The sequence below is a fragment of the Triturus cristatus genome, chromosome 4_2, assembly GCF_964204655.1.
Source record: "Triturus cristatus chromosome 4_2, aTriCri1.1, whole genome shotgun sequence".
In the NCBI taxonomy this organism is placed as follows: Eukaryota; Metazoa; Chordata; class Amphibia; order Caudata; family Salamandridae; genus Triturus; species Triturus cristatus.
Window position 1 is genome coordinate 772,638,348 of NC_140586.1, and position 26,867 is coordinate 772,665,214.

Consider the following 26,867-nt stretch of genomic DNA (forward strand, 5'->3'; position numbering starts at 1 on the left):
TGAGATGAGTATTCTTTCATTTAGTTCGGTTGATCTGTTTGGTATCAATCCAGCTTGCTCTTGAAGGACTAAGCCAGGCATAAGTAGAATCAGCTATTTGTCAAGATTTGCAAAAATTTAGTTGTCCATATTAATATGTAAAAGTGGCCTATATGATGAGCAGGCAACTGGCTCCTTTCCTGGTTCCAGCATTGTTGCAAATGCCACCTCACGAGCCATAGGTGGAAGCTGCCTTTTCCCTTAGACCATTTATTTGCAAAAGTGGAGCTGCCAGTACATCCATCAATTCTTTATAAAAAGCTAAAGTCAGGCCGTCCCATTAAGGGGACCTTCTACTATCTAACCTCCTGATCTCTTCTTCAACTTCCTCTGTGGTTCTTGAACAGTTTAATATCTCTCCAATATCCTATTTCACCCAACCAAGGGCTACTTTGTCTAGATACTGTGCTATTATTTCGACTTTGCAGGAGTTGTTTGAGCTCTAAAGTTCTTCATAACATGTCACAACATTTTAGGTATGTCACTATCTTGTGTTAGTGTGTGTCCATTTGCACTCTGCACTGCTAACACTCTGTTACATTGCTCTGGCTCACGTAGAATCCTAGTGAGGATTCCACATGCTTCGTCTTTCGCTCCATAATTTCTGGCCCTGGTATTTTTGCCAGGAGTAATAGCTCTTGATCTGAGGTGTCCTGCTCCTTTTCAAATTTGCCAAAAGTTTGTTTCTAGATTGTCAATTTACTTGCAATGAGTTGAGTATTCCTGCTTCCTTAGGTATACATATACAAATCCCTCACTTAGAGTAAAATAGTCACTGACTGCCTGCCAGACTTCAATACGAAACAAAGACTGTAAACGGGATGTGTCTTTACTGTTCTACACCCAGGTCGTTTGTAAGTCTATCTGAATAGGTAAGTGGTCTGATAAGCTCAGAAGAAACATGTTAGTGTTAAACACCCTATTTACCAAACTGTGTGAGATCAGCCAAAATCAATGTAAAAGCTATGTTCATGCACTCATGAATAAAATTAATTGAGCCTCTCGGGGTGTTGTATTCTCCACATATCAAGAATATTGTGTAGATCCATGATCTGTAATATGGTCACGGAATACTATAAGGGTGGTCTGCTATGTTGGTTTTGGGAAAAAAGGGCACTGTGGGATTGTTTACAGTAAAACACGCAATAGGCGTTTCCAATTTGGGACATGGGTAGAGTTACCCTGAGAATTATTACCTCATTGGTTGGGGAGTGGCCAGGAGTTTCTACCACCCACAGTCTAGCACTGGGCATAACTCTGACATTATATGTTCCTTCCTCAGACACCACCGAACCTGTGAAGGATTCAGAAGAAGGACTACCCTGCTGTCTAAAGACCTTAATATGACTAGACCAGCTCTGTTTGTGCTCTGAATTCCAGAAGTGACTTCAAGGGTCAGAAGGTTAACCTCCTTTTTGAGCAAAACGATTACAACAAGCTCCGGGAGGCCTTTTCCTGCATTCCCATATGACCAGTTGTAACTGGACCTGTCTTTTGACCCTGCTTCTAACTTCTGCTGGAGTGATTCCTGACCCCCAAGTGCTATAATCATGGTCCTGGAACCTTGGCTGGTGTCAACGTGTACTCCTCTTAAAGTTTCGTGAAACTTGGGACTTCAATATGCTTTGCCAACCTTTTGCTCTGAGAACTGACTTGACACTGGGACCAGCCTACCAAGACAATCTGCTGAGTAAGCAGGTGCATCGCTGCTATGATTGAGTTCACTGAAGCTCCTGTTTGTTCTTCTCCACAGCAGCAAATGTGATTAAGTGAGTCCACCGTAGACAGGAATCCAACGATATTGAGCCCCGACTGAGGAAATAGTTACTCCAGAAATGTTTCTAAGCCTTAATGTAGACATCTTCACTGGACCAAGCTGCTGCATGTATCTGAGTGATATTGAGGTATATTTGGGTGCAAAACTTGAAGTTTTCTCTCCCAGAGCATTCCGGCCTTTGTCAACAACATCTTAGAGACCTTGAACTTCATTTCCCCGTCATCATTAGGCCCATCTTCAGTTACAACCTGCTGCCCCGCTGAAAACATTTTGCTCCATAAATGTTTCTAAACATAAAGGTAAGTTTTTGACAGGGACAAAACTGGTCCTTGTAACCGACCCGTGCTCTGTCGTGGTCAGCTTCAAATCTTACAATTTCCAATCAAGTGTAACCAGTTGTCCATGCCTGCAGCTTAATGCTTTGTGGCATTATTTTTAAAGTAAAACCATAAAAATTCACAACTTCAGTTCTATTTATTTAGCTTTTAGATGTTTTTGTATGTCATTTTATTTCTTAAGATATTTCTTTTTTATTGGTTTGGGATTTTTCTTGTGTTGTATTTTGACTTTATTACTGCTGAAGTACTGCATATAAACATGAAACATTGACTCTAAAGTTAAGTCTGCTGCTGTGTGCCATAGCTACCAAAGGGTTGAGCTCAGGTTTATATAGTGACTTTTATGATTCGCTCTGACAAGAACTGTGCTTACTACTCAACTAATAAACCACTTTCTTACACCCTCTAAGTAGCCAATTGAGTGCAACTAGTTGCCTTTACGTCACCTATGTACGCTAATCACATGAGGAACCAGTAGCACCCAGCAGGCCAGGGCCGCCCATTGTATGATTCATAGTAATTATTCTGAGCCACACAATGTGTGGCACATATCACACAATATGGTGTTGCCGCATGCAATAGGTAGCACATATTGCCATACCTAAGTACATATTCACTTCTACATTGCATAATCTATTTTCCAACATGTATTTACCATCTTGTGTATATCTGGAGCCATACAGGTTTCTGTCTCATTTAACATCACTGAGAAATCTACAACAGGGGTTGGGGTTGCACCTGCCTGCATGAGCCCAGTCCTGGGACAATCCGCCTGTAATTGACACAGTTATTTATCAGGTGTCGTATGTCCCGAAAAAATACACCCTCCCTTTCCGTTCCATTCAGAGCTTGGCTGAGTAGAACATGGCTTATTTGAGACCGAGGTGTCTCATGCGTATCTTAACATCAATACAAATCTTACACGCCTTTTGGACAGACTAGGTGAAGTCTGGGAAGAAGGAAATACATAAACCTTCAAATTGAAGATCATGTTTTTGTAAGAGCAAGCTGCAGCACTGCATCTCTGGATCTATAGTTCAAGATCCTGGCCATGATAATACGCTGTTGTTGTCCAGACCTAGGGCTCTCTGGTATTCTCTACTATTAACATGGTAGGAAATTGTTCCTTGTCAAATGTCCATATTAGGAGTGATTCCATAAATGTTTCCATGTTTCCTGTGTCTGTAGTTTCAGGGACCCTTATTACCCTGATGTTGTTTTGGCAAGAGCACCCTTCAAGGGTGTTGTTTTCTGCCTTCAGCTTCTCCAGAGTTTTTCCCTGTTAATTTACTAGTGCTTTGGTGTTATTGTCATCGTCCTCTAGTGTTTGCACTCTGAACTCCACCTCTGTCAACCTTGCAGAGTGTCTACTCAAGGGGGCATATTTACAATACTTTGGTGTAAGGCAGCACTGCAAGCCTTCTAGGTTCACTGTCAAAAGAAAAGGGTAGGAATGCACTGTATCTACAAGATACAGCACAATATTGTTCTTTCTGCCAGCACCGGTGCATAAACTGCAAAGTGCAAAAGTGTCTGTGTTGTTGGCATGATTGTTTTTGTGGAGGAAGGGACAACTTCCTACACAAAAACAATCTAAGGAGGCCTTTACCTCGTTCTATGTGTGCTGCAGAATGCACCACACCTGCACCACCGCCAAGGAACGACTGTTCCCTAGCGGCGCTGTCGGCCCACTATGCATCGACTTTAGAAGTTGTGATACAGTGAACGGTGGACCGCCACTGCTGCGCCACCGCAGACTCACAATCCGGCCCTTAACATCTAACTTTAGAACACCCTCGTAATTTTGTTTCTATTTTCTTGCTGTTTGTGCACAGAAATATTCTGCCACTACCTTTGTTTTGTCTTTAGGTTCCCTGTGATTTGCCTGCAGAGGTGAACGTGCCCTCGATAATCACTTTGAAGGCTCTGTCATCAAATCTCTTTAAGGCTGGCCCTGTTCATTACCACTTCTCAGAATCTCAGAGCTCCTACTGATTAACCAGAGGACAAACCTTGTAAACGGTCCCTGACCTCCACCCCCTGTTTATAAACTTGAACAATTCTAACAAAAATGTGCACGCCACTTTGCTTGCAGCATTATTTGGTGCACTGCTCATAAATTCAGCCAGTGGGTGGCAGGGAAGCACAGGGAAGCTTGGCCATCAAACATCAGTTATTGTTGGCTTTCTGTGATACGCTGTCTCTAAAATAATAAAGCATAAATAAAGCTTGTTTGTGTTTGCTCTGCCGGATTCCTGGCACTGTTCTAGGTTAATGGCGCGTGACAAGGGCCAGCTGCACCACTTTGATGCCTCAGCATGAGAAGGCTTCATTGCTGCACTTAACATCGCATGTCTTATCACATCATTACATGTTTTGCAATTAACACTTTGATCCCTCTCTTGCAGGCCATAAACAGAGCCCTCCGAGAATTAAAGTGGATGGTGTGGGATCTGCGGAGGGAGTGGAGTACCCTAATGGCAGTTTGCAAAGCTCTTGCTTCATTCCTTTGCTTGGGGAAAACAAACTCGAGTTAATTTAATAGCAAAGCAGAGCACAGATAATTGAATGAGAGAGGACGAGTTGTGAGCTGCATAAGAGCACATTCAGAAAAGGTTTATGCTGATTCCTGCTAGCACAAGTCGAAAATATAGCACATTTTGTACAAGCACTAATTCGAACAGTGGATTTGAGCATGTGTCAAATGTGCTGCATCTGTGCAAATGGATTCTGCACCTGCATCAGGCGGAAGAGCAGGTCAGTGCTGGGGAATATAAAAAGCACATCTCAGTGTATCCCACATTCACAGTGCGATCATCTCCATCTGGAACACCCTGCTCCTATCAGCAGCTCTAGAGCTTAGGAGACCCTCCTGGGAAGGTTCAGTCTTGACGGGACACAGACATGCTTTGGGCGCGCCACATAGGGCAAAAACATCAGCATTTCCCTCTTTTGGTTCCCATTAAGTGTGAATAATATGAATGTGTAATAGTCAAAAAACCTACATAATAAAAATCATGGGTCAGATTTACAAGCCCCTTGCGTCACACAACGGTGGCATAACAAATGTGGCAAATTTACAACATGGCACATCTAGGGAGTTGCATCACGTTGTAAAGCTCTGCGTGACATTATACCTGTGTCAGGAATAATGTATGCAGGGTAAGCGTTCCCACGCAAGAAAACCTTGTAAAAGTGACACAGTGAAATCTACAAGATTTCATAGCGTGACTTTTAGGACGCCACTGCGTCAAAACCATACGCCTGCTTGAAACAGGCGTAAGGAATGACGCAGCGTATTGGAAATAGGCCCCAACAGGCATTGCTGGAGTTGCATCGTGCTTGCGACTCCAGCAATGCGTGACTTTTCTAACAGATTAATCAGAATTTCTGATTCATCTGTCAATCCTTGCGCCATAGTGCGCCGTATTGTAAATACATAGCATCTATGGTGGTGCAAGGGTTTTTCACTCCGGTGCAGGGAAACTTACACATCTATATAGATGCGTCAGTTTCTTGTAAATCTGCCCCCATGTATTTAACCAGGGGCCTTGTACAGTGTCTTATGTGTTTATGCACTCACTTGAGCACTTTGTTATCTGCACTTTTTATACAGTGTCACGCTGACTATTGCATTTATTTTGGAGATTACATACCAGCAACAGGGCTCTCTCAGTCTTTTGTATTCTCTATATATTATTCAAGTAAGTATTTACTACTGAATTGTTGGATGATTACATTGATTGGTAGTTTAAGGAGTTTCCTACATGCTTAATGAGACCCAGGGTATATTGTGTACATAGTCTTTGCGTGGAATGTGGCCTCTACATACCACACGGTTAATGTAATCACTGATCATTGCAGTACAGGATTGCTTTTAGTCCACTAATGGAATGGAACGTCGTCTATTGACATGTGCTGGCAAGCTAGAGCCTTTAGATGTGAATGCTGCTCCCAAAGTTGATGTAGGTGCAGGTATCAAGAGGATTCATCACGCTACCCATGCAGATACTGGGGCCCTTTGCATATTCTATAAAGCTAGCAGGTGCCCTTGGCCCTATAACACATTGTCTGCTAGCCTCAATCTAGGGTTTTGATGTCTCCCTCTCCCTGGTATCAGATTCTACTACAATTGTGAATCAAGGTCTTCTACCAAAATATATATGCTGCTGTGTTTACATGAAGGTGGCCCAACTTTTCTTACTTAGATTTTTCCTGTTTGTTGCTAAATACATACAAATGTTATATTGGTTTCAGATAAAAATATGCAAAATTATATTTCCATCAGAACCTGCGAGCAAAACTCATAGTTTGAAATTTCATCAAATTGCACCCCTGGTGAAATCTTTCTTTTTTGCTTTCTGCTAAGTTATTTCTTGATATTCACGAGATAGATTGGCAATTTTTTTATTTTATTCTTTTTTTGTTTCTCAGTTATTTTACAGGCATACATTAAGTACCAAAAAAAGAAATTGTCAGCAAACTCAATGACATGCAAGTCCAGCATAAATCCATAGTAAGATACAAATGCTGTTTGTAATACATGTACCAATACCAAAGGTCAGTAAAATATAAGAAGGGAAGAAAAAAGATTGAAAAGAGTAAGAAAACCAGCTATAGATGAAGAGAATTAAAGAAAAGAAAGGAAAATGTATAGGAGGAAAATGAAGGGAGGGAAGACGAAACTAAACTATAAAGCAGGGTAGAGAGGGCAGGGAAATGAATAATTCAGACGAAGTTCAAGTATGGTAATGCCGGGAGGGCGGGTGCGATGACAATGATAAGACAGAATCAAGAGATGTGGCGAATGGTGGGGGGGCTGTCCTGCAGAAAGGTAGACCCGGTGAGAAGAAAAATATCTACTTTGTCAAATAAGTTGTCAATAACCCTTTCACACGACACAGTGTTGTACATTTCTGCGAGCCATTTCTCATGCAACCACAGTTGTCGAGAACACCCAATGTTGTAGCATACAGATCTTGGCAGCTGTAAGGGCAGTGACGAGTAGACGGAGGGCATGACGGGTCAGCTGAGAAAGGTTTGATATGTCATGGAGGAGAATTAGGGGTTCCAGAAGTGGCAAGGGCAAATCCATGGACTCCTGTAGCATAGACCCCACTTCTGTCCAGAAGGGATGAATGTCAAGACAATCCAGTGATATGTTGACTATATCTCAGAGCGTGTGATTGTATCGCCAACAGGCAGAGTGAGGGAGCAACACTGCAACCTGAAGCCATGCCGGGGTCCAGTGCCAGCCCTGAAGAATATCAAATAGACGGAAATTCATCCGTGCTTCTCAGACTCCCTGTTCCAGGGCTTCCAAGAGTTCTACCCAGTACTCCTCATCATATTCCACCCGCAGGCGAGTCTGCCAGGTCATCCGAGGCTCGCCAATTGCAGGTTGGAGTTGAGGTGGCAAATCAGAAGATTGTGGAACCCAGACATCATAACTTTAAACTGACCCAAGGTGTTAAGGTAAAGCAATTGTAAGGGTTGAGTACCCAGTTTGCTCAGCAGGCAATAATGTAATTATATGTAGCGCAATAGTTGAGTTTGGAGCAGGCCAAATTTGTCCTGCAGCATCTCAAACGACTTGGATAATTGGGGAAAATGTAATAAACAAATTGACACCAAAATTGCAAAGTTCCAATCATTCGAATCGAAGATGTGAATTTAATACCTTTTAAGTGGAAATATCACGAAAAGCACTGAGTGCCAATGAAATTCTATTGTCGCTTTAGACTGAGAGCTAGGCGCACTTTGAGGCCAACTGCAATGGATCTCAAGGTCAGGTCACCAAGCAGGATTGCTCAGTCAAGGATTTTACTTATGGATTAGGGACCTCATTATGACTACAGCAGGCCTATGGACCACCATAGCCATGGTGGCAGTGCGGTCACTGCTGCACGGGGGTCAAACCGCCCTAGTACGAGTTTTGTAACCACTGGGTTTCCGTGATCTTGCTGCAGTGTTGCAGAGGTGTGAGGCTGCAATATGCTGGCGGTGCTGCGGTGGCACAGCTAAGCATATTACAAGTTTCCCCACATCCACCTTTTTCCTGGTGGTGAACCTGCCATGAAAAGGGTGGTGGTGAGGAAACTAAGGGGGCCCTACATGGCCCTCTGTTGCCTCTGGGCCTGGGTAGGCATGCACACCCAGTTCCTGCATGGCATGGACTGCACAGTCCATGCCGTACAGGAATGTACTTTGGCGCTCCCATTGCATTGCCTCTCTAAGGCTCAAGCATGAGCCTTAGAAAGGCACCACCATGGGTCCACCAAAGCACCACCCGCCAGACCAAGATTAAACTCCCAATCTGGAGGGCGGTGGGAAGTCTCACAGTAGGCCGGTGGTGTGGCGGCCCACTGCGAGACCACCAAATTCATAATCAGACCCTTAGTCAGTAAAATGGAGGAATAAGCTTTGCCGCCAAGAAACAAAGCAGACTGTATCTGCAAAATTGATGCAAAGTTGTATAATCATTGGACAGATTTAGATCCTAAAAGCTCCAAGAAGATGAACTTTGAATTTCCCACCTCCTGAGGTCCAAGTGTCACTTGGATTATTTTTGCTCTGTCAGCCATTCAAGACTTTTTTTCATTGCGGATTAGGGCACGATTAATTGTTTTGACAGTACATTATTATGTTAGGGAAACTGAGTAAATTACTCCGTCCCCATGGTAGGGTGACAAGCTTCCAATACATTTTGCTCTTTGATGCAGGGCTGCATCAGCATAAAGTAGCCCCGCACCAAACAGTTTCCATTTTTTTTTTATTTTAAGACAGAAAAAAAATCCCAAAACAGGATTTTCTTTTTGAAAATCAAAAATGTAATGATCCCCTTTGCTATGGGAGTCATCTCCCATGGTGGAGGGAGCATTTCTAGTATTTTACTGTCCCTCATCGCCAGGATTTGCCTAGCGGTGTCAGATAGTAAGCAGTTGACCTCGAATCTGGGGAGCTGGATTCGAGTCGCGGCATTGACGCTGAACTTCCTGTGATTCTGGGCAAATCACTTAATCTGCCCGTGCCTTACAATTTTTTTTTTTTTTTAAATGAATGTGTCCTAATGTAACGCCACTGGTGCTCTGTAAAATGCTCTGATACTCGATTCGGGTCAAGTTCGCGCTATATAAAACTCTGCAAAAAAAAAATGTCTATATGTCCACCCATCCTGAGTGGGTGGACAGACATATGGCCATTTCTCTGACATCCCTTACTCAGTTAGGCCATAGTAGAAGTTAGGTTATGGCATTGACGGATAGTCACTGCCGTAACCAAACTTATGGTCTCTCCACATTTAAACTAGGCGGGCAGACCATTACATTGGCAATAAGGATACACAGTCGCCATTGCGGTGGCCTATATTTACTGCCAAAATATAAATCAGGCCATTAGTTTCTGAAATGTAAATTATTTTCTTCCAGCGGGGCAAGGCCACTGGCACCACAAGGTCGGATACCTTCTTGCTGAGGGCCCACAGTAATGTGCTGCTGTGCACAATATCCGATTGGGGCAAACATGTCTCTCCAGTCCAGCGAAGTTGAACCTTAGTTAGATCAACTCAGGTTTTTGTGTTATACCAATATGTGTTAAAAAACCACCTAATTTCTTAATTCCACATTCCTCCCAGCCTATCACGATCAAACCCCAGAAAATAATATCTGGAATTGACGGATTTCTTTGTAATGGGTTGTAGTACTTGATGCGCCTTAACCCCAGCTTTTTACGAAGTAAATTCCAAATCTTCAAAGGTCCCTGTAAGGTCTTAAACCAAACTTTTTTCAAGTAGCTAAGTTCAACTTGTGGCAAGATACATCCCCTAGCATCTTTCCCGAGCAACATCTTGAAGATAGGAGGAATTCTGACCACCCATCCATCTACCGCTGGGGGTGAGGTCCCTAAAGAGTAAACACTGCTGCCCAGTGATAGAGTTTCACATCCGGTATGGCGCAACCACCTCTATCTCTAGGAAGAGTTAAACATTCAGGCGCTCTCTTCATTTTTGAATACGCCCAGATGAAATACATAAACATGTTATTAATGGCCTTGAAGCAGTAGTTTGTTGAATTCCAGAGAGATGGCCTGAACGATGCAGCACTATTGGAAGGAAAATTATCTTTACAAAATTGCTACGTTCAACTAAAGAAGGATGGAAATTGTCCAACCTGTGCATGTCTCGATCTGCCTTCCTGATAACGAGGTCTAGATTGAAATCAACCAGTTGATCCAACTTGAAAGTTATGGTAACTCGTAAGTGCACGGCTCTCTCAACTACACTATCATCCTTAAACTGGGAATGGCTGTTGCATACTTCTTGGGTTTTGCTTTGATTGAGCAAATACCCTGAGAATGGCCCAAACGCCTGAGCCTCCATTCCAATTTCCACTAAAGCCATCACGGGGCTTTGGGTAACTATTGCCACATCATCCGCATAAGCCAGCACTTTAGTATTCCAGCCATGGAATTGCATTGGTTGAATGTAGATTTCCCCTGACTGCCCACTCATCAACTGCAGTCGGTCTTTGGTAATCTGCTCTTACTGCCTTAATGAATCCGGGTCCTATTCCATACTGACCCATGACTGTCCACAAGTATTTCCAGAAAAACCCCATCAAATGTCTATCTTGCATCTCATAATGTTAAGGGTTCCCAGACACAGTTGAGGTGTCAAAAAGCATAATGACCTGGCGGGTCTGGCCTGTGTCTCCCTTTCTAGGTATAAACATAATCTGTCTTGGCGATATTATATTACCTATAATTAAACTCAAGCATGAGTCTAGAATTTTACAATAGAGCTTTGTGTCACTATTGATAAGTGTTATCGGACTATATGGCCAAGGCTCTTGAGATGGTTAATCTTTTTTCGGAAAACAATTTTGTTTACCGTTGACCATGATTCTGGATCTGGCTGACCCTTTTGTATCTGTGAAAGTATATCTAGCAGATCCGAATCTAGTTGTGCTAGAAAAACCTTGCTTCTAGAGTTATCTTATCCCCTACTACTGCTTTCCCTGAGGGCCAATTCTTGATGGAAGCTTGTACTTCTTCCAATAACAGGGGGGCCGCCAATAGATCCCTTTCTTCCACACTAAGTCTCTCATTGGACACTGACTCAAAAAAGCGTATAATATCCCCTTCTAGGTTATCATCCTCCTTTTCTTCCTCATAAAGTTTCTAATAAAATCCCCTAAATACCGCCTGACTTCCATCTGGGTCGGAGACCAAGGCTCCATGAGCATCCCTTATTACCCTTATTCTAGACTGCGTACTTTTTTCCCTAGTTCAGACTGCCGATAAGTGCCCCACCTGTTCACTATGTTCATAGCATCTCCTTTTCCCTTGCACTGAGCCCCCCAATGTTGTGCCCGTCCAAGACTGCTAAAATTAGCTGAGATTGCTCTTCTTCCAAGGCCCTATATAGCTTTCTGAGCCGCCACTTTTCTTTCTTTCGATGATTTAGGACAAAACTGAGAGTCTCCCCTCAGACTCCGACCTTATTGGCATCCCATACTGCCCCGGCTAAAGTATCCCTCGATTAAAGTAAAAAAAATCCAACTATTCATTTGCTGAGTGTAGTCTTCATCCAAGAGCAGTGAGTGCTTAAATGTTAAATGCCTAACCATAGACCTAAAACCTGTCCTGGCTAATTCTAGGACCAATTGGTTGTGGTCGGACATGCCCCTTAGAGATTGTTCAATTGTAGACCCTTGTAAAAGGCAGTATGAAACAAACATATAATAACAAATGGGCCTATGACCTATGAGGTGCAGAATAATAAGTGTACCAAGGATTTGGCTCATTAAGCTTTAACCAAGCATCAGCCAGCCCAAGGTTATTCCCCAGACAGACCAGTGACCTAAACACTTTTAGCTTCTGCCCTCAATATTCACTTGACCTTCCCTCTAGCCAGTCCCCACTTCCATTAAAATCAAAGTCCCTACATATTACTATTGGAGTTGGTTTAATATATGTTAGAAATAGTATCATTCATTAGTAGCACACAAAGTATAGTAATTTACCTTTTGTGGTACCTTAATATATATGTTTAACACTCATTAACATTTAGAAAACACTCACAATCACCGGTTGATGTCCTTAGTGATGTCATTTGAGATATCATGAGTGTTGTCACTGACCATGTAATGAGGGATGTAATATGTGAGGTCATAAACAGTGCATGGCGGGGGCATAAGTTAAAGTTAGATCAGGAACTGCTGAATTTCACTGGTGTTATACGGGTGAAATATCAGCCTAACTATCAATCACTCAGTGTTGGTAAAGAGCAACTACTCACCCGTGAGGGTCTCAGGGCACTCAGAAATATAACGTCCCTATAACCTTTGTTTTTTTCAGTGAATTACTAGGGTTTTTCTTATGTTAAGTAAAATGCCCATCGCAATGCATGGTGGGGGGTTTGGATGCAGGGACTGGCCTGGCATTGTGCTGCCGCTACCCAAGCTTGCTGCTCCTGCACCCCTACTCATTGCCACCCACTGTCCAAGTCTATGCCCCTGCTCCCTCGGTACAGCCCTGTGTGACCGTTGTTCTGCCACTGCCCTTCCTGCCTGCCCTGAACAGTTAGTAAGCTGCCCCATCCACCTCCTCACTGATCTCTGGTGCCCTAGTCCATTCACCAGCCCCTCCCTATGGACCTGCATGATCCAATGTGCTGCCACTGCCCTCAATTTAGCTTGATGTTCTTGCCCACTCCACCTGCCCTCCATTACCCAATTGCATGTCCCACTATTGACCTCCTGCTTAGCCTCTGTGCTTAGCTTGATATGCCTATTCTCCTTCCCCCGGTCCTCCGATGTCTGTGTGCGTGCTCCAGCTTCCTCCTTTTTACTCACCATGTTCCTTTGACCTGTCACTCCCCCTTCCATCTGCCTAGCATGGTAAGATGGCCACCGCCTGTCCCTGCCACTTCCACCATGCCCATAGGAGTCCCATGCCCTTATCCCCTCCCTTCTGTCCTCCATGGTCTATTTTGCTGCCACTCCCTTCTGCCCTTCTACCCTACTTGCTCTGTTGTGCTGCAACTGCTTCTCCTGCCTGCCCTACATGGTTTGTTGTGAGGCCCCTTCCCCTACCCTCTCTTGTCTGTGTCAAGCCCCTACCCCTCCCTTCTATCCTGCATGGTCCTTTGTGCATGCACCTGCCCCCTCCCTCTTGCCCACCATGGCCATTTTGCTGCAGCTAACCCTCCCACTTGCCATGCATGGTCTTCTGTGCTGCTGCAGCACCTCCCACTTGCCCCGTGTGGTCAGATTTCTGCTTCTGACCCCCTTCCTTCTTCCCTTTATTGTCTATGTGTATGCCATTATAGTCTCAATGTTACACTCCACGGTGTGTTGTGCTTCCAGTGCCCATCCCTCTTATCTGCTCCTGCCCTGCCCCCTTGCCCCCTGCCCTTTTTTGCATGTGCAGACCTCTATCTCCTCCCTCATACCTTGTCTAGTCCTTTGTCATGCCCCTGCCCCCTCCTTCCTTCCCATCATGGTCCGTTATGCTGCAGCTGTCCCTCCTGTCCGTCCAGTAAAGTCAGCTTGCTGCCCTTGCCTCTTTCCCCTCTGTTCTCTGTTGTCCGTGTGAATGGCCCTGTCCCCTCCCTAGTTCTTTCCATGGCCTGTTGTAGTGCAGTGCAATCCTGCTTGCCCAGTGTGGTGCATTGCACTGCTGCAACCCCTGATGTCTGTCCTGTAAGGTTAGTTTGGTACCCATGCCCATCTCCCTCCTGCCCTCTGTTATCTGAGTCATGTCCCTACCCCAATCCTCCTGCCCTCCATGATCCAATGTACCATACTTGACAACATTTTGAACTTGGTAAGAGGGAGATTTTGAAAAAAAACATGGGGAACTGATTTTCCCTATTCACTTATATTGAAAAAATAAGATTTTAGGCAGATAAAATGAAGCCCTTTTGGGCTTAAAAACATTGTGAGTCTCCTGCCTGAAACGGGTCTGTTGGCATGTATGGTCACACTGCCTCAGCCTCTTCCTACTGCCCTCAATGGTCTGTTATATTGCCACAGCCTCTCTTGCCTATCCTGCATGGTCGATATCTTGCCCCTGCCCCCCTTCCCCTATCTTCCATGGTCCATTGTGCTTTCACTGTCCCTCCCGCCTGCCAAGCATGGCCAACTTGTTGCTTTTGAACCCTCCTCCCTGCTCTCAATTATCTTAGTTTGTTCCCCTTGCCTCTGCCTCCCAACAGTATTCTAATGAAGGACTAGATTGCTAACATTGTATATTTCTAACAACAGTGAGGCAGGCCTGCTGTCATATTAATGTAATCAAAACTGTAATACCTAAAACATTTCCTTTAGAGATTATAAAATGAGAGGGTCTTATTCCCACAGAAATGATGGTTCGTGTTCTAAAACAATTAAAAAGAGGACATTTTTTCTGAGTTCTCAAATAGCGACAAAGTACTTTTGAATTCTTTTCTATCTTTATGTTTTTTATCTAGTTGATCACTTGATTATATGTTGCACTTAGGATGCAGGATGTGGTGTTACAGCCAGACCTGCAGACTTTGCAACTATGGAACCGGATTCAAGTTTCGGCATCAGATGGACATCCTGTGATTCTGGGCAAATTACTTAGGGGCACATCATTCAAAAGGTTTTTGCGAGCGCAAACAGTGCGATGCGCAAAAATCGGCCAATTGCGCCCGCAAAAAGGCCTTTTGCGATGCATTAAAGTGTTAGGCACACCCAATTTAAGAAATCACAATTTATTGCGATTTCTTAAATTGGGATTGCATTTAAGAAATCGCAATTTGCGATTCCTTAAATGCAATGCTAGAAGCACTTAGGAATAGCGAATTCACTATTTGGGGCCGCAAAATACAGAGAAATTACTCTGGTCTCTATTTTGTAAAAACCTTGAAAAATGCACTGAAGTGCATTTTTCAAGGTTTCAGGTTACACACACACATGCCCTTGGGACATGTGTGTGTGCAACATGGGTGCACATCACAATTTCAGGGGTGCCACAGGGTGTCATTTTGACACCTTTGCACCCTTGAAATTGCATGCGCAATTCGCGAGTACCTATTGGTACTCGCAAAGTGCGGATACAATTTCCCATTCATTCCTATAGGCCTACACTTTGCACTTTGCGAGTACCAATGAATGGGAAGACATTCCTTAATTGTGACTCGCAATTTGTGAGTAGCAATTAAGGAATGTTTAAGAATCGCTATTTTAATAGTGATTCCTACATGCATAGGCTTTTGGGAGTCCTTAACTGCGATTCCTTAATAATAATTAATAATTAAAGACTCGCAAAAGCTTTTCTTGATGCATGTGCCTGTTAATCTCCCCATGCCTAAAATCAAAATAAATGTATCCTTGTGTAAGGTAAGTGATGCTCATATAAAGCACTCCAATACCTTCAGATCAAGTCTGTGCTGTATAAAATTGTAAAAAAACAAAACAATTAATGGGCTTATTAACAAGCCCTTGCGCCACCTGTACATCACTTTTTCCCATGCTAAATTGACGCACTAGCTGCGCAAGGGGCTTATTTAAAGCCCCTCGCGCCGCTGGTGCATAAGTGTTTTGCATGCTGTAGTCATTTGGCTGTACTTTGGCTACATTTGGGTGATATTTGTGCTACAGTTTTGCTCCTATTTCTATGGTTAATGCAAAAAGAACTATTGATGGACAGAATGCAGAACAATGTCATACATTCATCCCAGTACAGAGATCTGGGCCTAAATCCATCGTTTTTTTGCTCACCAGTCCATTCCAGTTTGGACCCAGCCATATGCAAATCAGTCTTGACCCTGTGCCCCATGGGAACAGTCCAGCCCGAACTGCAAGGGCAGGTCCTCCCTGGACTGGAAAAAAGCATCCTACGACCGGTTTCGGGGTTTCACCCCTCTTCAGTAGGATAGCTTGTTTCCAGTGGCAAACCGGTCCTTGAATGTTTGGTTCCAGTCCAGTCCAGGGCAGACCTGGCTTGGCAGTTTGGGCTGGACTGGGGTGAATGTATGACATTGTTCTGCATTCTGTCCATCAACTGTTGTTTTTGCATAGAAAATAAAGAAAGCATGCAGAAATATGGTGAAAGCACACTGGCTGGATACAAAAAATGCCCGCCAGACACATGGTCACAGACTCACAACAAGAAGCAGAAGGCCTAGAAATCAAAGAACATATGTCGTCCTATGGCAAAAGCACACTGGCTGCCGACACAAAATGACCGCCAGCCTCATGGTCACAACAAGAAGCTGGAAGTCTAGAACAAAGAACGCATGCAGGCCTACAGCAAAAGTACACTTGCTGGATAAACAAAATGGCCACCACCCACACACTACAGGAAGCAGGAGGCCAAGAACAAAGATTGCATACAGGCCTATGGCAAAAGTACACTTGCTGCCTACACAAAATGAACGCAAGCCACATGGTCACAACAACAACCATCAAGAAAGCATGACCACAACAAATAAGACACGCAGGCCTATGCCCAAAGCATTCTGGCTGAATATACAAAATGGTCACAGACTCACAAGAAGCAGGAGGCATAGAAATAAAAGAACGCATGTAGTCTTATGGCCAAAGCACACTGGCTGCCTACACAAAATGGCCACTAGCCACATGGTCAGAACATGAAGTTGGAGGCTTAGAACAAAGAACGCATGCAGACCTATGGCAAAAGCACATTGGCTGGATACACAAAATGGCCGCCACCCACATGGTCACAACAAGAAGCAGGAGGCCTAGAACAAAGAATGCATGTAGGCTTATTGAAAAATCACGCTTACTGCCTGCACAAAATGGGTGCCAGCCACATGGTCACAACAAGAAGCAGGAAGCCTAACGCATGCAGGCCTATGGCAAAAGCACACGACCTGCCTACACAAAATGGCCACCAGTCACATGGTCACTCACAAGTCACAACAAGAGACAGGACACCTGTAAAACAAACAGCACATGCAGGCCTAGGGACAGCGCACTGACTATTCACAATGGCCCCTGGCCAGTGGACACATGGCATCTGAAACAAAGGCAAATATTGGCCAATTGCAAACACATTCACACTCGCCGAATGAAGGAGGTATGTGAAAACAGCATTAATTCAGCAAAGCCAAAAACGAAAATTAACAGGGCAAAGAAAAGGGTTTACAACAACATACTTCTTTCAAAGGCATTACCTCACCTAGAGGCAGATGTACGACCGTGTTTTGCTGTCGTAAACGGGAATTATGCCCGTTTTGCAACCACAAAATTGGTCAGCTTGATGTAAAAAAAACATATTTTGAGAGTCGCTAACCTATTAGCAACTCGCAAAATATGGTTTGCGACTCACTATTAGGAAGGAGCGTGCCAACGGTGTCCCTCCCTAATAGCGAGTTTAACTACAACGTATGATTGTTATGCAATCTCTGACTACAACTTATAATTGTTTTGCGATCTCATTTGCGGTTGCAAAACTCTCGCAGTTTACCACCCTTTTCAAAAGGGTGGTGGTAAGCCACTCGCAAATGGGAATGGGTCCCCAGGGGATCCCTTCCCTCTCTGTGAAGGGGTGCGAAAATATTTTTTAAGAGCAGGCAGTAGTCCCAGGGACCACTGCCTGCCCTTAAAAAATGAAACTCAAAAGTTTCATTTTTCTTTTTAAATGCATCCCATTTTCCTTTATGGAAAACGGAGTGCATTTATAATTAAAAAAAACATTCTTGTGACTGCTAGCCATTCCCAATGGGGTTGAAAATTATGAATGAATATTAATGAAGCATACAATTTGCGACCCCATTGGGAATCGCAAACAGTGTCTGAGACACTGTTGGACATTCACTGTTGCAAGTCATAAATTGTGAGTTGCAATTTGACGAAATTTGCGACTCGCAAATGTGAATGTTTGTACATCTGGCCCCTTGTCCTATACACTGTTTGCATGAAAAAAAAATGCAATACCACAAAAATACAGATTTTGTATTTCAATCCAAATCCACCCATGGCCTAAATGCTGTTGACACCACAGAAACAGTTGTTTCATGCACCCATACTAGCACCGGGCCTGCTGGTTGGAAGGAGAAGGAGAAAATGTAGTAAACTGTGAAACATGGGGGCATATTTACAAGGGCTATATCTCCGCTTTTTGGGCTTTTAAAGCCAAAAAAGCGGAGATAAAAATATCGCCCTATTTACAAGAGGGTGATAACATGCATTAGCACATGTTAGCATCCTTTTACCCGACGCCTCCCTTTGCATCTCTAATGAGATGCAAAGTGGGCGTCACTGGGCAGTACTACCTTGTAAATATCGCTGATGTACACATCGCGATATTTACAAGGCTGCCCACGCATTTTAGTAGACGTCAGTTTTTGAAGAAAACAGCTGTTTTCTCCAAAAACTAACGTCTGCTAAAATGCAGACTTAGCTATACTTATCATTGGGGGTGTATTCGAGGTTATCGCCGTTTTCCATGGAACATCGCTGGAAAACCAGCGATGTTCCATGGAAAACATCGCTATTGCTGGGAAATTATCGCCATTGCGCTATGCTAATACAACGCTAGCATGGCGATAATTTCCTGCGATAGCCAGCGATAACATTTTACAAAAGAAGTAAAATAAAATGCAAATAAATCAGTGGTTACTGGGCCCCATCTGAAACAACAGGACACCCACCACAATTAATTTTAGAAATCCATTAAAAGTACAAATAAATCCAGGTGCATGGCCCCAATCAAACAAACAACACCAGTTTTTCAACCTACTTGTGAAATCTCAAATACAAAAAGTCCTTAAATCCAATGTGATATGCAACAGACACAAAGAGTGATCCTTCCAGCTTCAAATTTAAATCAAAAATGACCAGAAACTAGACAAAGCACTGGGAGGAGCCAGCTGGACAGGAACAGGAAGTTGGAGACTCTGGGCCAATTCTTTGAAGCTGAAAAAAAGTTAAACAAAAAAAACATATATTTCTTGCAAAAAAACAAACTGCCAAATGTCAATTAGAGGAGGTTTTTAACTCCAAATCATCAGTTTGGTAAGATTGCGATACTTCTCGAGGAGCTAATCTTCCCCAGATTGCAGGCACGGTAGATTTGTGCTCTGGATTGCGTACAGCAGAAAACATATGCCTTAGGGTGCTGGCACAGCCGAATTAAGTGTTGCGACAACAAAATCTCACTGGAGCATGCGGCTGTCTAGTAAATTGTGTGGCTCCTGCAAATGGCCCCAGAAATCTTATCGCCGATTTTGAGTGTCCGGCAAGTCACTCCCGCTCATGTGAAATGACATTCTGAGTACGCAGACCACAAAAAAACTTCTGCTCCATTGTGGAGTGCTGAGTTTAACGGTAACTCCCTGAAACGTGGAGTTGAGGAATTCTAAAACTCAGTGAACGGAGCAGAGTTTTACTCCCGGGCTTACTAATGGGGGGCCCATGGACCACCCCTGGCCTTCGGGATTCTCCACCTCCCTGAGGCCAAATGTTTATGAAAAGAATGGAGGAGGGGCCATGTGACCCTCTCCCAGGCCACATAGGGCCCCGGGGAACACCACCTCCCCAGGGCCGGTCCTAAAAAGTACAGGAGCCATTCATGACCCTGGGGCTCGCCACCCCCTAGGGCCAGCCCCTGCTATGTCCCGAGGTGCCCACCTCCAGGACATAGCTGTTTGCTTTAGCTTTACGAGCGCTGTGAGGGCTACTGCCAAGCCAAAGTAAGCACTCCAGTTCCAGCTGGCGGAAGCAGTCAAAGTGTTCCCGCTCACTGAAACCAGAGGTTTCATATCTTTTCTTACCTGCAGACATGTAGGCAGGGAAAGAGTTTAAATGATTGCTCCTGCACGGAGGGAGCTGCTTTTCCAGCAACGTCCTCCATGCAGCAGCAATGCTGGCTCACTCGGTAGGTGGAGAACCAGCTGCAACCACAGGGGCCTTTAGTCACCCACCAGGTCCCGGGGAAAGCAACAAGCAGAAGGTCAGCAACTAGGAATAAGAGGCAAGATAAAGGTGAAAACAAGCAGAAAGAGGCAGAATAAAAGGTATAAAACAAGCAGAAAGATGCCAAATAAAGGTCAGAAACAAGCAGAAAGAGGCAGAAAAATTAACAGCAACGAGCTGAAAGAGGAACAATAAAGGTCAGAAACAAGCAGAAAGAGGCAAAATATAGGTTAGAAACTAGCAGAAAGAGGATAAATAGAGCTTAGCAATGAGCAGAAAGGCAAAAGATAGGTGAGAAACGAGCAGAAAGAGGCACATGAAAGATCAGCATTGAGCTGAGAGGGGCAAAATAAAGGTGAGAAATGAGCAGAAAGAAGCAGAATGATGGTCAGAAATGAGCAGAAAGAGGAAAATTAAAAGAGAGAAAAGAGTAGAAAGTACCAAAAGAGAGGTGAGACACAAGAAGAAAGAGGAACAATAGAGGTCAGAAACCAGCAATCAGTAAAATAAAGGTGAGAAACAAGTAGACAGAGGCAAAATCAAAGTGTGAAACAAGCAAAAATAGTCAGAATAACGGTCAGAAATAGACCTGGGCGGTGAACTTCGCTCCGTTCGCGATGAGCAGCAGAGTTCTTTCCCTGCTCGCAATCGCAAACGGTAAGTTCGCGATCACGAACAGTAAGTTTGCGAGCGTGAGCTGCCCTCGGCGAGAATTTCTACCCGAGCAGCAGGAATACCAGCAAAAACTGCAGTTTGCACTGCACTTCGCCACTTGCAGAACTTTGCAGAGTATTTTTGTAACTTCGTGGAGTTTCGCTTAGTAACCTTCCGCAAACTACGCCCAGGCATAGTCAGCAACAAGCAAAAGAGGCAAGATGAAGGTGAGAAACACGCAGAAAGAGACAGAACAAAAGGTGAAAAACGGGTAGAAAGAGGCAGCATAAAGGAAAGCAGCAATCAGAAAGAGGCAAAATCAAGGTGAGAAAAGAGCAGAAAGAGGGAAAATAAATGTGAGAAACAAGCAGTAGAGGCAAAATAAAGGGCAGACACGAGCAGAGAGAGGCAAAATAGAGGCCAGCAAAGAGCAAAAGAGGTAAAATAAAGGTGAGAAAACATACGGAAGAGGGAAAATAAAGATCAGCAACGAACTGGAAGAGGCAAAAAAGGTGCGAAATTAGCACAAAGAGGCAGAATGAAGGTCAGAAATGAGCAGCAAGAGGCAAAATTCGGGCAGAAAGGGAGAAAATAGAGGTCAGAAACAAGTAGCAATAGGCAAATATAGGTGAGAAACAAGTGGAAAGAGGGAAAATAGAGGTCAGAAACCAACAGGAATAAGTAAAATAAAGGTGAGAAACTAACAGAAAGAGGCAAATTAAAGTGCGAAACGAACAGAAAGAGGCAGAATAATGGTCATAAAATTAGCAAAAGGGGAAGGATAAAGGTGAGAAATGGGCAGAAAGAGGCAGAATAAAGGTAAGCAGTGGACAGATAGAGGCAACATAAAGGTAATAAACAAAGACACCAAATAAAGGTCAGAAACGAACAGAAAGAGGGAAATAAAGGTCAGAAACCAGCAGCAAGATGCAAAATAAAGGTGAGAAATGAGAAGAAAGAAGCCAAATAAAGTGATAAACAAACGAAAAGAGGGAAACTAAAGGTAAGAAACTAGCAGAAAGAGGCAAAATAAAGGTCAGCAGTGAACAGAAAGAGGTTAACTAAAGGTAAGAAATGAGCAGAAAGAGGCAAAATAAAGGTCAGAAAGGAGCTGAAAGAGGCAAAAAAGGTGAGAAATTAGCAGAAAGAGGCAGAATAAAGGTCAGAAATGAACAGCAAGACGCAAAATAAAGGTGAAAGATGAGTAGAAAGTGCCAAAACAAAGGTGAGAAATGAGCAGAAAATAAAGGTCAGAAACCAGCAGCAATAGGCAAAATAAAGGTGAGAAGCAAGCAGAAAGAGGCAAAACACAAGTGAGAAACGAGCAGGAAGAGTCAAAATAATGGTGAGAAATGAGCAGGATGAGGTGGAATGAAGGTCAGAAATGAGCAGCAAGAGGCAAAGTAAACGTGAAAGACGAGTAGAAAGTGCCAAAAGAAAGGTTTGAAATGAGCAGAAAATAGAGGTCAGAAACCAGCAGCAATAGGCAAAATACAGTTGAGAAGCAAGCAGAAAGAGGCAAAATGATGGAGAGAAATAAGCAGGATGAGGCAGAATAAAGGTCAGCAACAAGCAGTAAGAGGCAAAATAAAGGTGAGAAACGAGCAGTAAGAGGCAAAATAGAGGTCCGAAGTGAGCAGAAAAAGGCAAAAAAGAGGTCAGAAGCCAGTAGCAAGAGGCAAAATAAAGGTGAGAAATGAGCAGAAAGAGAGAAAATAAAGGTGAAAAACAAGCCGATAGAGGGAAAATAAAGGTCAGAAACGAGCAAAAAGAGGTAAAATGGAGGTCAGCAGTGAGTAGAAAGAGACAAAATAAAGATGAGAAACGTGCAGAAAGAGGCAAAATAAAGGTCAGCTATGAGCTGAAAGAGGCAAAAAAAGGTGAGAAATGGGCAGAAAGAGGCAGAATGAAGGTCAGAAATTAGCAGCAAGAATCAAAATAAAGGTGAAAAATGAGTAGAAAGAGGCAAAAGAAAGGTGAGGAATGAGCAGAAAGAAGGAAAATAGAGGTCAGAAACCAGCAGCAGCAATAGGCAAAATAAAGTTGAGAAACAAGCAGAAAGAGGCAAAATAAAAGTGAGAAACAAGCAGGAAGAGACAGAATAATGGTAAGAAATGAGCAAGATGAGGCAGAATAAAGGGCAGCAGGAAGAGGCAAAATAAAGGTGTGAAATGAGCAGTAAGAGGCAGAACTGAGGTCAGAAGCCAGCAGAATAAGGCAAAATAGATGTCAGAAGCCAGCAACAAGAGGCAAAATAAAGTGAGAAATGAGCTGAGAGAGGCAAAATAAAGGCGAGAAATGAGCAGAAAGAAACAGAATAATGGTCAGAAATGAGCAGAAAGAGGAAAATTAAAGGTGGGAAAAGAGTAGAAAGTACCAAAAGCAAGGTGAGACTCAAAAAGAAAGAGGAACAATAGAGGTCAGAAACCAGCAGCAATAGGTAAAATTAAGTTGAGAAGCAAGTAGAAAGAGGCAAAATAAAAGTGTGAAACAAGCAGCAATATGCAGAATAATGGTCAGCAACAACAAAAGAGGCAAGATAAAGGTGAGAAACGCGCAGAAAGAGACAGAACAAAAGGAGAAAAACGGGTAGAAAGAGGCAGCATTAAGGAAAGCAGCAAACAGAACGAGGCAAAATAAGGGTGAGAAATGAGCAGAAAGAAGGAAAATAAATGTGAGAAACGAGCTGATAGAGGCAAAATAAAGGGCAGAAACGAGCATAAAGAGGAAAAATAGAGGCCAGCAATGAGTAGAAAGAGGTCAAATAAAGGTGAGAAATCAGCAGAAAGAGGCAAAATAAAGATCAGCAACCAGCTTTATGAGGCAAAAAAGGTGCGAAATGAGCAAAGAGAGTCAGAATGAAGGTCAGAAATGAGCAGCAAGAGGCAAAATACGAGCAGAAAAGGAGAAAATAGAGGTCAGGAAACAGCAGCGATGGCAAAATATAGGTGCGAAACAAGCAGAAAGATGGAAAATAAAGGTCAGAAACTAGCAGAAAGAAGCAAAATAGAGGTCAGCGGTGAACAGAAAGAGGTAAAATAAAGGTAAGAAATGAGCAAAAAGAGGCAAAATAAAGGTCAGCAACAAGCTGAAAGAGGCAAAGAAAAGGTTAGAAATGGGCAGAAAGATGCAAAATAAAGGTCAGAAATGAGCAGCGAGAGGCAAAATAAAGGTAAAAGACGAGTAGAAAGTGCCAAAAGAAAGGTGAGAAATGAGCAGAAAATAGAGGTCAGAAACCAGCTGCAATAGGCAAAATAAAGATGGGAAGCAAGAAGAAAGAGGCAAAACAGAAGTGAGAAACAAGCAGGAAGAGGCAAAATAATGGTAAGAAATGAGCAGGATGAGGCAGAATGAAGGTCAGAAATGAGCAGCAAGAGGAAAAATGAAGGTGAAAGACGAGTAGAAAGTGCCAAAAGAAAGGTGAGAAATGAGCAGAAAATAGAGGTCAGAAACTAGCAGAAATTGGCAAAATAAAGGTGAAAAGCAAGCAGAAAGAGTCAAAATAATGGTGAGAAATGAGCAGGATGAAGAAGAATAAAGGTCAGCAACAAGCATTAAGAGGCAAAATAAAGGTGAGAAGCGAGCAGTAAGAGGCAGAATAGAGGTCAGAAGTGAGCAGAAAAGGGCAAAATGGAGGTCAGAAGCCAGCAGCAAGATGCTAAATAAAGGTGAGAAATGAGCAGAAAGAGACAAAATAAAGGTGAGAAACAAGCAGAAAGAGAGAAAATAAAGGTGAGAAACAAGCTGATAGAGGGAAAATAAAGGTCAGACACGAGCAAAAAGAGGTAAAATGGAGGTCAGCAATGAGTAGAAAGAGGCAAAATAAAGATGAGAAACATGCAGAAAGAGGCAAAATAAAGGTCAGCAACGAGCTGAAAGAGGCAAAAAAAAGGTGAGAAAGGGGCAGAAAGAGGCAGAATGAAGGTCAGAAATGAGCAGCAAGAGGCGAAATAGAGGTGAAAAACAAGTAGAAAGAGCCAAAAGAAAGATGAGAAATGAGCAGAAAGAAGGGAATTAAAATCATAAACCAGCAGAAATTGGCAAAATAAAGGTGAGAAGCAAGTAGAAAGAGGCAAAATAAAAGTGAGAAACAACCAGGAAGAAATAGAATAATGGTGAGAAATGAGCCAGATGAGGCAGAATAAAGGTCTGCAACAAAGCAGGAAGAGGCAAAATAAGGTGAGAAACCAACAGTAAGAGGCAGGACTGATGTCAGAAGCAAGCAGAAAAAGGCAAAATAGAGGTCAGAAGCCAGCAGCAAGAGGCAAAATAAGTTGAGAAATTAGCAAAAAGGCAAAATAAATGTGAGAAACAAGCAGAAAGAGAGTAAATAAAGGTGAGAAACAAGCTGAAAGAGGGAATAAAAGGTCAGAAACTAGCAGAAAGAGGGAAAATGGAGGTCAGCAATGAGTAGAAAGAGGCAAAATAAAGATGAGAAATATGCAGAAAGAGGCAAAATTAAGGTCCGAAATGAGCGGCAAGAGGCCAAATAAAGGTGAGATACAAGTAGAAAAATCTAAAAGAAAGGTGAGAAACAAGCAGGAAGAGGGAAAATAGAGCTCAGAAACCAGTAGCATTAGGCAAAATAAAGGTGAGAAAAAAGCAAAAAGGGCAAATAAAAGTGAGAAGCTAGCAGAAAGAGGCAGACTAAAGGTCAGCAACAAGCAGAAAGAGGAAACAAAAAGGTGAGAAACGAGCAGAAAGAGACAGAACAAAAGGTCAGAAATGGACAAAAATAGGCAGAATAAAGGTCAGAAATGAGCAGTAAGAGGCAAAATGAAAATGAGAAACCAGCACAAAGAGGCCAAATAGAGGTCAGAAACGAGCAGAAAGAGGCAAATTAGAGGTAAAAAACGAGCAGCAAGAGTCAGAATAAAGGTCAGAAAGAGGCAGAATAAATGTCAGAAACTAGCAGGAAGAGGCAGAATAAAAGTTGTTCAATGAGCGGATAGAGGCAAGGTAAACGTGACAAACAAGCAGAAAGAGGCAGAATAAAGGTCAGATATGAGCAGAAAGAGGCAAAATAAAGTTCAGAAACATGCAGGAAGGCAAAATAGAGATCTGAAATGAGCAGAAAGAGGCAATACAAAAGGTCAGCAACGAGCAGAAATAGGCATAATAGACATCAGAAATGAACCGATAGAGGCAAAGTACAGCTCAGAAACGAGCAGTAAGAAGCAAAAGAGAGATCGGAAATGGGCAGAAAGAGGCCAATTGGAGGTCAGCAATGAGCATAACAGGTCCCCAAGGACCCTCAGCAGCCAAAGGGACTTCATCTCCCAACCAGTAGTGCGCCAAAGGCGTGTTTGCCGAGTCGTTCATAAAGGGGGTGGCACCTCCCATGAGGTCTCAACAATTCTGCTGTGGGGGTCTTACTTTTGGCAACAATAGGGTTTCTTGGCCCAGAAGGGCCCTTAGCGGCCAAGGAGGCTTCATCCCCCAAACAGTAGCGTGCCTGTGGGATGCATTTGCAGAGTGGTTGAGAAAGGGGGCGGGGCCTCTGACGAGGTCTCAGCGATCATGCTGTGGGGGACTTACTGGTGGCAATAATAGCAGTTCTTAGCCCCCAAGGACCCTCAGCACCAAAGGGGACTTCATCCCCCACCAGTAGTGAACCTGGAGGTGCATTTGCAGAGTTGTTCGGAAAGGGGGTGGGGCCTCCAAGGAGGTCTCAGCAATCCTGCTGTGGGAGACTTACTAGTGGCAACAATGAGGGTTCTTCTCCCCCAACTACTCTCAGCTGCCAAGGGGATTTTATCCTCCAACCTGTAGTGCGTGAGGAGGCATGTTTGCAGAGTGGTTGAGAAAGGGGGCGGCACCTCTGAGGAGAGCCCAGAAATCCTGTTATGGGGGACTTACTGGTCATAACAGGCGGGGTTCTTCTACTCTTTTCATGCTGAACGATTGGGTGTTAGTCCCATCCTCCTAGGACCACCCCAAGCAAAGGTATGGGCAAAAATGCAATGCCAACCAAAGGCCCAGCAAAGCATTATGGGTCAAGATTCTAGAGTTTAGTGAATATTATAGTATTAGCTCGCAGCTGAGCCCGAGAGCCTGCCCCTTAAGGAATGTTTTGATATTGGATACTATAATATTCACTGCACTCTAGAATATCATCCCATAATGCTTTGCCGGGCCTTTGGTTGGGAT